At 41.5% G+C, this 14,838-nt stretch overlaps 1 protein-coding gene across 1 annotated transcript in view; it reads left to right on the plus strand.

Moving 5' to 3' along the window:
* LOC129816525 (integral membrane protein 2B-like) overlaps positions 1 to 14,838 on the plus strand; it is a 33,419-nt gene that overhangs the window by 15,782 nt on the left and 2,799 nt on the right. The window lies entirely within an intron of this gene.

Below are 14,838 nucleotides of genomic sequence, written 5' to 3' on the forward strand. Positions count from 1 at the left end.
ACATGAACAAAATACATCAATGATTTGTATATTCCTTCAGCTTTCTAAAGAGCAGCGGCACAGGAATGCCCCTGTCTGTGTGCGCATTTGTCTATCACTTTGTGTAGCTGTTAGTGATGATGCTAATGTAATGACGACCGCCTTCTGGTAAATGGAGAGGCTTTCCCAAAAACATTAATATTAACTACAAAGTAGCCTACCTGGCAGAATGATTTCATGATTATTTGCATAAATCCAGTGGCCATTTGTTTTGCAAACACTGCAATCACATTAGTGCTACAGAAACACCGCTAACCAAATAAAGGTTTCTGGCTGGTGAACTACACCCAAAATTCAAAATGTCTTAGATTTTTCCCAGACCTCAAAAGTTGTCTCCTGCTGTTTCTGGCATTGCTGTGGTCTTAGAAAAACAACACAATTCGATATTCTATTAAATGTGTTTTGTAGAGCAATAACCTTAAACAGAAAACTTAAAACTAAATGGAGAAAAAATTATTTGTGAAAAAATAAGATTTTTATAGGGCCCTGTACTAGCCACTTTCTAAACAAACAGCGAACGCACATCAGCAGGTCTAGAAGGAGACTGATGGCAGATCAGTTGATGGCAGATCCCCATGGTGTATGCATGACCTCTACTAGGCAACTTTCAAGGGGGGATGTCTATCTGTTCGGCTTGTTTGAACACAGAAGGCGATCTGATATCGAGTTAGCACCTCAGTCTTTTCCTGTCAGCTGAACGTGTCAGCCAGTGTTTCCTCTATATTCACTTAGCAGCGGTGGCCCAAATTGTTGCCATGGCTCCAAAAAAATATGATAGATTTTTTTAAATATATTTTCTATTTCTGCCGAGATGCGCTTTTTAAAGGGATAGTGCAAGATGTTGTCAATTAAGCCATTTTTCTACTTACCCATAGTCCAATGAACTGCATGCAGTTTGAAGGAAGTTTCTAACTACTGTTAGCGCAATGTCTGGATGTCTATAGGGACAGCTACCTTTTCCACTGCTGCTTAAAAAACCTAGGGGAAACGCTGTATCAGCTACTAAGCTAGTTGTTATTAGACTGCTGTGGCAGTGTGTCGGTACATCAATGTAAACTGTAGCATGTAAATAAAGGATGGGGCATGCAAATGTACGGTAGGCTATGTTAATGGAAGTTTTGTGTTGTATCAATGTCTGTCTAGATGGGAGAGAGATGGTTTGTATGGAAATTAATACAAATTAAGATCAAATCATATTCAGCAGTGCACAGACTAGGCCTTGTGTTCTGGCTTATGCAAGGGATGCTTTTAGAGTAAAGGCATATCGGACAGTAGAGCTGGCTTGGCTCTGAACTCTTTTCTTCATTAGCCATGCTAACCACTTTGCTGTTTGAGCCTATCTTAAATAAGACCTGCTGGCAATAAGTTCACTCCGCATTACTGAGGAGCTATTCTAGGCATGTTGGGGTGGAGATGGGAGGAGACAAGGATTTAGTTGCCTGTGCATGTTTATTTACATGTGCTTGCTTGTCTGTGTACTGTTTTAAAAAAAACAATTTTACCTGTATTTAACGGCCTAGGAACAGTGGGTTAACTACCTTGTTCAGGGGCAGAACGACATATTTTAACCTTGTCAGCTCAGGGATTCGATCTTGCAACCTTTCGGTTACTAGTCCAATGCTCTAACCACGAGGCTACCTGCCGTGTGGCCTAGTTGTTGTGCATGTGTGTCAATTTATTGTATCGTGATTTTGGTTAATTCGAGTGGATGCACGATGGTATGACCATGGTGAAGGCTTATCGTCAAAGGCTTAAATTGGGTCGTTGCACCCCACAGATTTCCTTCTCTCATGTGGACATATGGAGCCATAGCTCCTCAGCAGAATCAAGTGTGATGTGGTTCTGAATTGTCTGGTCAAGAGCCCAGGCCAAAAACAACCATTTGATCTATCAGCAGACAGTTGGTGCCTTGTAGAAGAGTCAGATGGGGAGAGGGGTGCAAATTGAAGTAGATGGGAGGGAGAGCAGAGGGGTAGTCTGGTACACAGGACTCTCACACTGGCACTGCATGCTCATGCTGCTTATGTTGCTATCTGAGCCTGTGTGTTCTACGCGCCTGTGTGTTCTACGCGCCTGTGTGTTCTACGCGCCTGTGTGTTCTACGCGCCTGTGTGTTCTACGCGCCTGTGTGTTCTACGAGCCTGTGTGTTCTACCCGCCTGTGTGTTCTACCCGCCTGTGTGTTCTACCCGCCTGTGTGTTCTATGCGCCTGTGAGGCATGTGGATCCCAGGGGTGATTACACCCTAATCGCTCTGATAGACTCAGCCAGGGAGCTTTAGCCTAGTGCCCCCTACAGGGTGTCGATCACTAAAACTGGGAGATATTAGCCAACCAGCCTCAAAGGCAAGCACGTGCATTTAGTATATAGTTTGCTTATTGATCATAGTATGGATATAGTTATTAAGCCAAAAGTTCCTGGATGTCGTACTAAATTCACCAAAATATGAAGTATACAATGAGTGTACACAATTTCTGTGCTTTTAGGGCCCACAATGCAATTCATCAGAAAATGGGCATGGCTTCACGTTTTCAGATTATAAGAAAATGGCGGAAAATATGCAGCCGAAGTCCGACGAAACGGATACAAATTCTTTGCTTTAACTAATTATGACAAATGTTAATAAAATGTTGAGCAATGTAATAATGTCATGACTTTTCAGATACGTTACGTTGGCTGACAATTTTTTTTGCCGCGCTATCCATACAAACCGCATAGCATTACAGCAGTATGTACCGGTATGTTAGCTAGTTACCTAATGTTAGTTGGCTACTAATACATTAAACTTGCCAGGCAGTATATTAACTAACTAACTACCCAACGTTTATTGACTTGATTATTTACATCATTCTTAGCTAAGTGGTATAGTCGTTGTGCATTTCAAGAGTGCCAGAGCGCAGAATAACTGCTGAATTTATGAACGCTCAACACCCGTAGAATATGGCCAGTAAATGTCGGCAAAAAAAGTGTAATTAAATTGTTGCAGCACAGTTATAGTCACCAGCGCTCTTGATGACATGAAAACAGCCTAACCAGCTCTGCTAGGACGATTAAAATGGTCACAGTGAGGTGTTCTCTCATTTGTCTGGAAGTAGCTAGCCAACGTAAGCCAATTAGCTTGGGTGCTTGACTGCCGTTGAATGCTCGGTCAACCCTACTCGACCTCGGCCAGAGCGTCCAGTGCGCGCTTTGAACACTCCAAGAGCAAAACGCATTGAATTAACGAAAGGACAATCTGACAACGCTGTGTATTTTAAGAAGTCCCAGAGTGCACTCTGGCACTCCAGATTGAATTTACGAACACACCCAAAATCGTAAAATGTCTAGATAGTCATTTGATATGCTAGCAAGAGGTTGCTTAGCAACAACATCAACTTCCGGTAGACAGGCGACGTGCTAGTACGCTCAACTGAAGGATACTGTTCGTTTACAGTATACTAAAATTAAATAATAGTATGTAGTGTATATACTCATTGAGTATGTAGTATACAGTATGTTAGTATGGGTATTCGAACACAGCTTCTGTCACTCCATTTACCCCCCCCGACCTCGGACCCTAAACCCCAGAACAAGCTCACCTCAGCCCCAGACAGAGCAAAACGCATTGAATTAACGAAATCTGACAGAACAAGCTCACCTCAGCCCCAGACAGTCTGCACAGTGCCCAACAGACTAAACAACATGGTTGCCTCTACCTCCACGCTGATTATCTCTTTCAGAATGAAGGATGAGGTTTCACAGAGAATCCTTGAGTTACTGAAACTGTAGCTCTTCTTCTGGCACAGTGATAGACTACATCACTCCAAGCTACTGAAACTACCTCATTTCAGGGTATTGTTACATTTCTGAACTTTAGAATGAAGATGTTCAGTCAATGCGAAAGTAGAAAGGGAAGTATTTTCTCTCCTTGCTGGGGAAAGAGGCATACTATAACAATAGAACAGGAATAGAAATTCAGAAGTTAAACAAATTATACTTATCTGTCACTGTCATTTATGAGAATGTAAATGCCACTGTAATACAGTACAACTTGATCATGAAGACCAGTGTGTCAGTACCACTGAATTAGATATAGGCCTAGTCTAGGCCAGGTAGTTTGCATACTGAACTTGGCCACACCTGCTGTGTCATTCGTGGCAGCAGCAGGTTGGGGAGCAAGTGTAAACTTGCAGGAACACACCTGAGGGACAGATGGATCTTGGTCGGAACAGAGGGAGAGGCTAGACGACGAAGACCACCAATGGATAGAAGAACTCTCTCTAATGCAACCCATTTAGTTTTCTTACAATAGGAAGTGTGAGCAGCTGAGTTCATCCTCAAGGCCATAGGGATAAAGGAGAGGCCAAAACAATATTTTGAAACTCATAAATACACCCTCCCAACCCACGTAGCATATGGTTCCCTCTATACCATGTGAGACCACCATCATGAGATTATTCAAAGGTAAAGCATACATCTTTGTCTGTTGTGGCTTCCTCCAAAGGGGTGAAGACCCAGCAACACTTTGAAGCTCAAACACATAGCTCGTGGTGTCTCGTACCATATAAGGAACGAAGCATTTATCTGAGAGGAAGCACAAGTGTTAGTGTGTATTGGTTTCCTTGATATGGATGGTTTGGACACACAGAGAGAGCATTGATCATCACCCTAGCGTGACTGATGTGACTGCAGCCCAGATGAAGAGCCTGTGGCCTGAGGGGGCTTGGCAGAGCAGTAGAGCGGAAGCCAATCTCTGTCTGAGCAGAGTGGGGAGAGTAAACATGAACAAAGTATAGGCATTAGGAAAAGATTAAGCTGCATACAGTAAAGCACGTCAAGTATTTTCAAGCAAATGCTGGAGTGTAAAATAATTGAATTGTAACTTTATCAACACTTGGTCTTTATCAAGACCATTAGGTCTTTTTTTCTGTCCCCCTGATGAATATCTACTTGGATATCCCGTACCAGCTTCAAGCCTCTGGATGTGTGTATGTTCTAACCCTTCTCTCACGGAAATGGGGAAATAAACATTGTCAGAACAGACGAACACAGAGAAGAAGTGAATTGTAGCCGGCCGTAGAACAGAACGAAAGTATGTGGGTCATGGTATGAGAGCAAACTTTGGTAAAGCCTCTCTCCAAACCAAGTGTATACACACCAAAGACACTGGGGTGTTTCAGAAGTTCTGAAACCCATCGGTTGGCATGTTGGTCACGTTCATGGTTTCGGGCACATACTTACACTACCAGACTGGTACAAAACCATCTCTGAGAAGTACAGAAAGTAAGCAGTGATCTACCCCAGCTAGAGATGTGATCACTCGGAGTGTGTTTTGGTGCGATGGTGTGAGATGTAGGCCCACCACATCATTTGAATCAGTTGTTGTCATTGGAAGAAATAAAAGATCCCAGAAATGTTCCATATGTACAAAAATCATATTTCTCTCATTTTGTGCACAAATTTGTTTACATCCCTGTTAGTGAGCATTTTTCTTTGCCAAGATAGTCCATCCACCTGACTGGTGTGGCATGTTAAGAAGCTGATTAAACAGCGTGATCATTACACAGGTGGGGAGAATAAATAACACTATAATGAGCAGTTGTCACACAACCCAATGCCACAAATGTCTCAAGTTTTGAGGGAGCGTGCAATTGGCATGCTGACTGCAGGAATGTCCACCAGAGCTGTTAACAGAGAATGTAATGTTAATTTCCCTACCATAAGCCACCACCAATGTCGTTTTAGAGAATTTAGCAGTACGTCCAACCAGCCTCCCAAACGCAGACCACGTGTAACCACGCCAGCCCAGGATCACCCCGTCTGGCTTCGTCACCTGCGGGATGGTCTGAGACGAGCCACCCGCTGAAACTGGGGGTTTGCACAATCGAAGAATTTCTGCACAAACTGTTTAACCGTCTAAGAGAAGCTCATCTACGTGCTCATCGTCCTCACCAGGGTCTTGACCAGATAGTAAGTTCGGCGTCGTAACCGACTTCAGTTGACAAACGCTAACCTTCGTTGGCCACTGGCATGCTGGAGAAGTGTGCTCTTGACAAATGAATCATGGTTGCAACTGTACCGGGCAGATGTGTATGACGTCGTCTGGGCGAGCGGTTTGTTGACGTCATGGGGCACTCTGTTCACAACGTTGGTGGGGTTATGGTATGGGCAGGCATCTGCTACGGACAACAAACACATTTTACCGTGAAGAGATACTGAGGCCCATTGTCATGCTATTCATCTGCCGCCATCGCCTCGTTTCAGCATGGTAATTATTGTTCCCATGTCGCAAGAATCTGTACACAATTTTTAGAAGCAGAAAATGTCCCAGTCACCCATTGAGCATGTTTGGGATGCTCTGGATTGACGTGTATAAGAGTTTGTTCCAGTTTCCGCCAATATCCATTCCAGCCATTTCACACAGCCATTGAAGAAGAGTGGGACAACATTCCACAGGCTACAATCAACAGCCTGATCAACTCTATGTGAAGGAGATATCACACTGCATGAGGCAAATGGATACTTGCTGGTTTTCTTATCCACTCCCCTACGTACCTTTAAAAAAATAATCAATGACCAACAGATGTATATCTGTATTTCCAGTCATGTAAAATCCATAGATTAGGCCCTAATGAATTTATTTCAGTTGACTGATATTCCTTATGAACTGTAACTCAGTGAAATATTGAATGTTGAGTTTATATTTCTGTTCAGTGTATTACCCCATTTCCTCTTACCGTAAGTCGACGCCTATCCCTGGGAACTCCCTGCATTCACTCAACAAAGGCAAAACCGCTCTGGCATTTATCTCATGGGCAAGAGATTAGGTGTAAACGCACCCAGAAAGCCCAAGGAAATATTTCCTTATTGCAACTCTTGTAGGCTACATCACTTGCAGCCAAGGAGTCTAAAACATAGTGAATAATGGGATGAATGTTAGTCTCCTTCTCCAGTCTCTTGCCAGCTTTTGATCTTCTAGAAACCCCACTCTGCTGCTCCCAGAGTTGTTGACGTTATTAAATTGATTGGAGTCAGGCTGACTTAATTCTTGGGAAGGGGCGAGTTACTTGATTCTTCTCATTGCGCTGTAGCTTTTCAGCTGAAGTTTGGTTGCGAAAAAGGGCTCTTTCTTTTAATGAGCTCCTTTTGACCAAGAAACATGACTCAGTCATACCTTTTACATCGACTGATGTGCTGGCTCAGCAATGTTCTCAGTCAGCAAACTTGTTTCTTTGGAGGCCAACTCTAGAACTTCCTCTTGTTGAAATGGACGTCAGGGTGTTACTGAAGAATGTTAATACTTTGGTGGTGGATAATGATTGTCTGCCAATGCCATTACCCACCCTCTCCCATTACCCTGTTCAGCTAGACCAGGGGTCAACCCAATGCCTAGAAAACCCCTTCACAAGGTGATATGCAGTTGGTGGAGGGGACATGCCTTGGCATGTTTAAAGAAGGGAGACCTTATTGCTGGGCAGAGTACATTAAGTCTGTGAAATCCCATGTTAGCTGGTTGATAAACACCTTTGTTTGTGTGTCCACCTGACTCACTCCCTCTGTCAACCTCAATCAGCTCAAAGTTTATGGCTGTGGATCCGAGCACTCTGCTGTTCTTTATAGCCAGCAGTGCCTTTAGGTGGGTGCCTGTCCTCCCTTTTTAGATAAGGGCTCTACGCTGACCTTTTTTACAAGGAGCACATGTGAAAATATTTTTGGTATTTAATTTTTCAAGGCGAACTGGTGCTCCTAAAATAAAAATTCAAGGTCACACAGCAAAATAGTTAGGCACATATGAGAGAGAAATGGTCAGACTACAGTAGTGTTGCACGGTATGCTGAAACTTCTGTACTTTTTCAATACTAGAACATGAAAGCGGTTCCGTACTAGTTTTTAAAAAACACTTTTTGCTGCTTCTGTCAAATGTGTCTTACAGATCAACTCAGTGTAGCCGATGTCCCCCCTATAGCATGAAAGCCCCGTGCCTGCTCCACTTAGCCTGCACTGGGAGTCTGGGCTGCATCATGTTAGCTCCCCACTCATGCTGCACCGACGTTAACACACTTGAATAATGCGACATGACATGTTGAAACTGTTTTGCGAACAGTAATGAACAATGTCCATACATGCTAGAACACTTTTTACAAGGCAAAAAGTTACTGGTAGGCTAACTTTCGTTGCTAGCTTACAGCTTAGGCGATCATCAATTCGACCTTGGTTCTTTGTTTGATACCATAATGCAAAATATGCTGATTGCCACAAACTTTATTAATTTACTTAATCTTTTGGACAGACATGAAAGAGACCTATTGTCTCAGCGATCTGACTCCGGGTGGCCCGGTCATGGCCAGAAGGGATCCAGCTTTTGTAAAATTAACATCAAAAGTGGAATTTGTCAATGTTTTATTTTTTTGCATAAAAAAATGCTGAGCCTTAACCTAATTCTCCTGACCTGTTGTGTAAGTTCTAACCTGCTAAGAAAAGTCAAATCTGACGTTATTTTGTCAAAAGCTGGACCCCCCCTTGCCTCGTGAATGACATCATTACTGGTTAGAGACGGCACACACTTTGATCAAATAAGCAAAGGACTGTTAAATATTTTGGAATAAATCTGTCAAAAAACCACTTAGTCAGACAACATTAATTTCTTTCCTAAAATTAAGAAACAAGAATATATTTAATAATTGGCTACAAAGGGATTTTTCTATACTTGGGAGAGTGCTTCTGCCCAAGGCAGAGTGACTGTCTCGCTTTGTGTACCCCTCATTATCTTTATTTGTAAATTCCTCTATCTGTAAAGAGATCAACAAAACCCTTGAGACTTAATTTTCCAGATGTAGTCAGAAACTAAAAAAGTCAGTCCTCTCAAATAAGAGCTGGAGGTCTGGAAGTGTTGATGTTGTTGACATGAATATCACTTTCAAGATCAATTGGTTGAAAATATATTTGGTCAATACAGAATCAATTTGGTGTTTAAGTTGGGAGGTCTTCAATTTTTACTGAAATGTAATTATACTCCTGAATGATTACCTGCTAAATTGGCTAGGTTTCACCAACAAGCTTTAATGTCCTGGGAAATATGTTTCCTAAACAATTTTGTGGAATAATTCAGACATAACTGTTAGGAATAAGTACTTGTACTACCCTAGCTGGCATGAGAGGAATATTGACTTTGTTCTTGATGTTTTTGACAACGGGTAATATTTGTGCGTATGAACAATTTATTACATTGAGTTTCAATACCTTTCGGAGAGTTTATTTCTGTGATCAAATCCATTCCCAGTGGTCTAACTACACTAATGAAAACTCATCTTAGCTTTGGTGATGATCACAGAGCTTATCTAGAACTCAGTTTGGAAGGCATGGGCTTACTTGAAAAATCTTGTTGTAATAAATACATAAGAAAAATGTTCCATTCACGGATCCAACTTACGCCTAGAGGAAAATCTTTCTGGAACATGCTTATTCCTGACATTGTCTGCAAAACGCTTGGTTGATGCCTTACGAATATTGTATACCAAACAAATTTAAGGAAGTGCACTTTAACATTTTACAGATTATGTAATTCTATGTTGTCCAAATTTGTGACTATTGATGATATCTGCATTTTTCTGCGAAAAAAGGTGATCTGACTCACCTAGATTTTTGGGAAAACCTCGCAGAATACTTATTTACCTTTTTGAACACTACCAATGTTTTTGACATAAAGGATATAATGTTATTTTTGCAATGATTCTTGTTACCAAATCATTTATACACAAACAAATTCCAGAATTCTATACCAAAATTACTATTATTTTTGATTGAATTTAATAATCTTAAGACATTATCAACGTCAACAGTGAAGAGGCAACTCCGGGACGCTGGCCTTCTAAGCAGAGTTCCTCAGTCCAGTGTTCTTTTGCCCATCTTAATCTTTTATTTTTATTGGCCAGTCTGAGATTGCTTTTTCTTTGCAACTCTGCCTAGAAGGCCAGCATCCCGGAGTTGCCTCTTCACTGTTGACGTTGAGACTGGTGTTTTGCGGGTACTATTTAATGAAGCTGCCAGTTGAGAACTTGTGAGGTGTCTGTTTCTCAAACTAAACACTCTAATGTACTTGTCCTCTTGCTCCGTTTACACCGGGGTCTCCCACTCTTTCTATTCTGGTGAGGGCCAGTTTGCGCTCTTCTGTGAATGGAGTAGTACACAGCATTGTATGAGATCTTCAGTTTCTTGGCAATTTCTCGCATTGAATAGCTTTCTTTTCTCAGTTTCATAAGAAAGTCCTTTGTTTCTGGCCATTTTGAGCCTGTAATCGAACCCACACATGCTGTTGCTCCAGATACTCAACTATTCTAAAGAATAACTTTTTTTTTTATTGCTTCTTTAAATCAGCACAACGTGCCACAACGTGCCATTGGAACACAGGAGTGATGGTTACTGATAATGTGCCTATGTAGATACTCCTTTAAAAATCTGCCATTTCCAGCTACATAGTCATTTAAACAATTAACAATGTTTACACTGTATTTCTGATCAATTTGATGTTATTTTTGCTTTCAAAAACAAGGACATTTGTAAGTGACCCCAACTTTTTTTTGTGAACTCAGCAAAAAAATAAATGTCCTCACTGTCAACTGCGCTTATTTTCAGCAAATTTAACGTGTAAATATTTGTATGAACATAAGACTCAACAACTGAGACATAAACTGAACAAGTTCAACAAAGGGGGGGTCAAAATCAAAAGTAACAGTAAGTATCTGGTGTGGCCACCAGCTGCATTAAGTACTGCAGAGCATCTCCTCCTCATGGACTACACCAGATTTGCCAGTTCTTGCTGTGAGATGCTACCCACTCTTCCACCAAGGCACCTGCAAGTTCCCAGACTGTTCTGGGGGGAATGGCCCTAGCCCTCACCCTCCGATCCAACAGGTCCCAGACATGCTCAATGGGATTGAGATCCGGGCTCTTCGCTGGCCATGGCAGAACACGGACATTCCTGTCTTGCAGGAAACCACGCACAGAACAAGCAGCATGGCTGGTGGCATTGTCATGTTGGAGGGTCATGCCAGGATGAGCCTGCAGGAAGGGTACCACATGAGGGAGGAGGATGTCTTCCATGTAACACGCAGCGTTGAGATTGCCTGCAATGACAACAAGTTCAGTCCGATGATGCTCTGACACACCGCCCCAGACCATGAAGGACCCTCCACCTCCAAATCGATCCTGCTCCAGAGTACAGGCCTCGGTGTAACACTCATTCCTTCGACGATAAAAGCGAATCTGACCATCACCGCTGGTGAGGCAAAACCGCGACTCGTCAGTGAAGAGTACTTTTTGACAGTCCTGTCTGGTCCAGCGACGGTGGGTTTGTGCCCATAGGTGACGTTGTTGCCGGTGATGTAAGGCAGGTCCTCACCAGACAACAGGCCTACAAGCCCTCAGTCCAGCCTCTCGCAGCCTATTGCGGACAGTCTGAGCACTGGTGGAGGGATTGTGCGTTCCTGGTGTAACTCGGGCAGTTGTTGTTGCCATCCTGTACGTGTTACACGTGGTCTGCCACTGCGAGGACGATCAGCTGTCCGTACTTTCTCCCTGTAGCGCTGTCTTAGGCGTCTCACAGTTCGGACATTGCAATTTATTGCCCTGGCCACATCTGCAGTTATCGTGCCTCCTTGCAGCATGCCTAAGGCACGTTCACGCAGATGAGCAGGGACCCTGGGCATCTTTCTTTTGGTGTTTTTCAGAGTCAGTAAAAAGGCCTCCTTTAGTGTCCTAAATTTTCATAACTGTGACCTTAATTGCCTACCGTCTTTAAGCTGTTAGTGTCTTAACAATCGTTCCACAGGTGCATGTTCATTAATTGTTTATGGTTCATTGAACAAGAATGGGAAACTGAAAAAGGGATGTTTCTTTTTTTTTGTGTGTGGGTGTGTTTTTATTGTATGTCTTTAGTATTTTCTTGTTTATACCTGTTTTGTTTTGTTAGACATGTTTGATGTAAGTTGTTGATGATCATTTTGTATTGTGATTAAACGAATACAATTTTTTTTTAATTACTTTGATCAAATAAGCTACTTCTATGCAAATGTTGTTGATCAGTACAATAAAATAAGTCCCAAATGGAATGGAAACAGATTCTTATCTGTAGCCCTGTAAAATCAGCCAAAAAAAGATCAATAACTCACTGTATGCACACATTCCTATTGAACTGTATTGTAAATAGGCCTTGGCTACTTCTTTATTTACCCGGTTTGTCAATAGAGATTTACCATTCGAATAAATGATTACCGTTCTGTAGTTAGATTGGTAAAAACAAATATCAAATTGATTGTATTGTTTTTTTCATCAATGCATACATGGATTAGAGGTCGACCGATTATGATTTTTCAACGCCGATACCGATTATTGGAGGACCAAAAAAGCCGATACCGATTCATCGGCCGGCATTTATTTATTTTACATTTATTTTTTATAAATCTTTTTTTAAATAATTATTATTCTCATTTTTTTTGTAATAATGACAATTACAACAATACTGACTGAACACTTATTTTTACTTAATATAATACATCAATAAAATCAATTTTAGCCTCAAATAAATAATGAAACATGTTCAATTTGGTTTAAATAATGCAAAAACAAAGTGTTGGAGAAGAAAGTAAAAGTGCAATATGTCCCATGTATAAAAAAGCTAACGTTTAAGTTCCTTGCTCAGAACATATGAAAGCTGGTGGTTCCTTTTTAACATGAGTCTTCAATATTCCCAGGTAAGAAGTTTTAGGTTGTAGTTATTATAGGACTATTTCTCTCTCTACGATTTGTATTTCATATACCTTTGACTATAGGATGTTCTTATAGGCACTTTAGTATTGCCAGTGTAACAGTATAGCTTCAATCCCTCTCCTCGCCGCTACCTGGGCTCGAACCAGGAACACATCGACAACAGCCACCTTCGAAGCAGCGTTACCCATGCAGAGCAACGTTTGAAACGCTATTAGCGCGCACCCCGCTAACTAGCTAGCCATTTCACATCGGTTACACCAGTCTAATCTCGGGAGTTGATAGGCTGGAAGTTATAAACAGCGCTTGAAGCATTGCGAAGAGCTGCTGGCAAAATGCACGAAAGTGCTGTTTGAATGAATGCTTACGAGCCTGCTGGTGCCTACTATAGCTCAGTCAGACTGCTCTATCAAATCATAGAATTAATTATAACATAACACAGAAATACGAGCCTTAGGTCATTAATATGGTCGAATCCGGAAACTATCATCTCGAAAACAAAACGTTTATTCTTTCAGTGAAATACGGAACCGTTCCGTATTTTTATCTAACGGGTGGCATCCATGAGTCTAAATATTCCTGTTACATTGCACAACCTTCAATGTTATGTCATAATTACGTAAAATTAGTCAAATTAGTTCGCAATGAGCCAGGCGGCCCAAACTGTTGCATATACCCTGACTCTGCGTGCAATGAATGCAAGAGAAGTGACACAATTTCACCTGGTTAATATTGGCTGCTAACCTGGATTTCTTTTAGCTAAATATGAAGATTTAAAAAAAATATTCTGTGTAGTGATTTTAAGAAAGGCATTGATGATTATGGTTAGGTACATGTTGGAGCAACGTCAGTCCTTTTTCGCGAATGCGCACCGCATTGATTATATGTAACGCAGGACACGCTAGATAAACTAGTAATATCATCAACCATGTGTAGTTATAACTAGTGATTATGATTGGTTGATTGTTTTTTATAAGATAAGTTGCTAGCTAGCATTAAACTTACCTTGGCTTCTTACTGCATTTGCGTAACAGGCAGGCTCCTCAGAGCGTTGGACTAGTTAACCGTAAGGTTGCAGGATTGAAGCCCTGAGCTGACAAGGTAAAAATCTGTCGTTCTGCCCCTGAACAAGGCAGTTAACCCACCGTTCCTAGGCCGTCATTGAAAATAAGAATGTGTTCTTAACTTACTTGCCTAGTGAAAAAAAAATATCGGTCGACCTCAAACATTATTAAGTCGATTAATCGGTCGACCTCAAACATGGATGTCTGAAAAATGTTGATATAAAAAATGTCTAATGTTGTGATATTGAACTCAAAAGATTCCCAACTATTGAACAGCGCAGTAGCTGAGTTTGTCTGGATTAAGTGCCATTCTGTGACTTTTTTTTGTAGTATTATTGTTTTTGTATTGAGTATCGTGATACTAAACCTGGTATTGGTATCGAAGTCAAAATTCTGGTCTTATGACAACACTACACTAGATATTTGACCCGTCTCAAATTCCCTAATAACAATCAAAGGAATGAACTTCAGACTGAATTTATTAATTCAAAAGGATCATAAGACAAGCTTTATTACACCAAGGTCCAAGGATCAAGCAGGCTGTGATATTACAAATTGACTAATCATATGACATCATTCACGTCAAGCTATTGGGAATATAAATGGTCTACTCCCCACCCTCTTTTCTTTCTATGTTCTTCTTCTGCTCTCTCTTTCTCCTCTCTCTCCCTCATGGTGCTTATTTGTTTCTCTGATTTGCATAATGACTCACTCTGTTCTGTGCCTCGGGTGGATTCTGGAGCCCTCTTCATCCCTTACTCAAACACAGCCTTTGTTTGGACTCAGCTCCCCCCCTTCTCCCAATGTGCTGCTCCCTTAATCAACATTGAGCCCTACCTCCTTTTTGTTGTTTTGAAACAGGAGTGTTGCCAAAACTCTCATAACTAGTTTGGCTGCCTGTGCCCATCCCTCCTACACTGCCTGGAAGCAAGTGAGGGAAGTGGGGGGTGAGAGGGACAAGGAAAGTTAGAGAAATGCATGGTGATTGGAGAGAA

Source organism: Salvelinus fontinalis, chromosome 19 (genome assembly GCF_029448725.1).
Source record: "Salvelinus fontinalis isolate EN_2023a chromosome 19, ASM2944872v1, whole genome shotgun sequence".
In the NCBI taxonomy this organism is placed as follows: Eukaryota; Metazoa; Chordata; class Actinopteri; order Salmoniformes; family Salmonidae; genus Salvelinus; species Salvelinus fontinalis.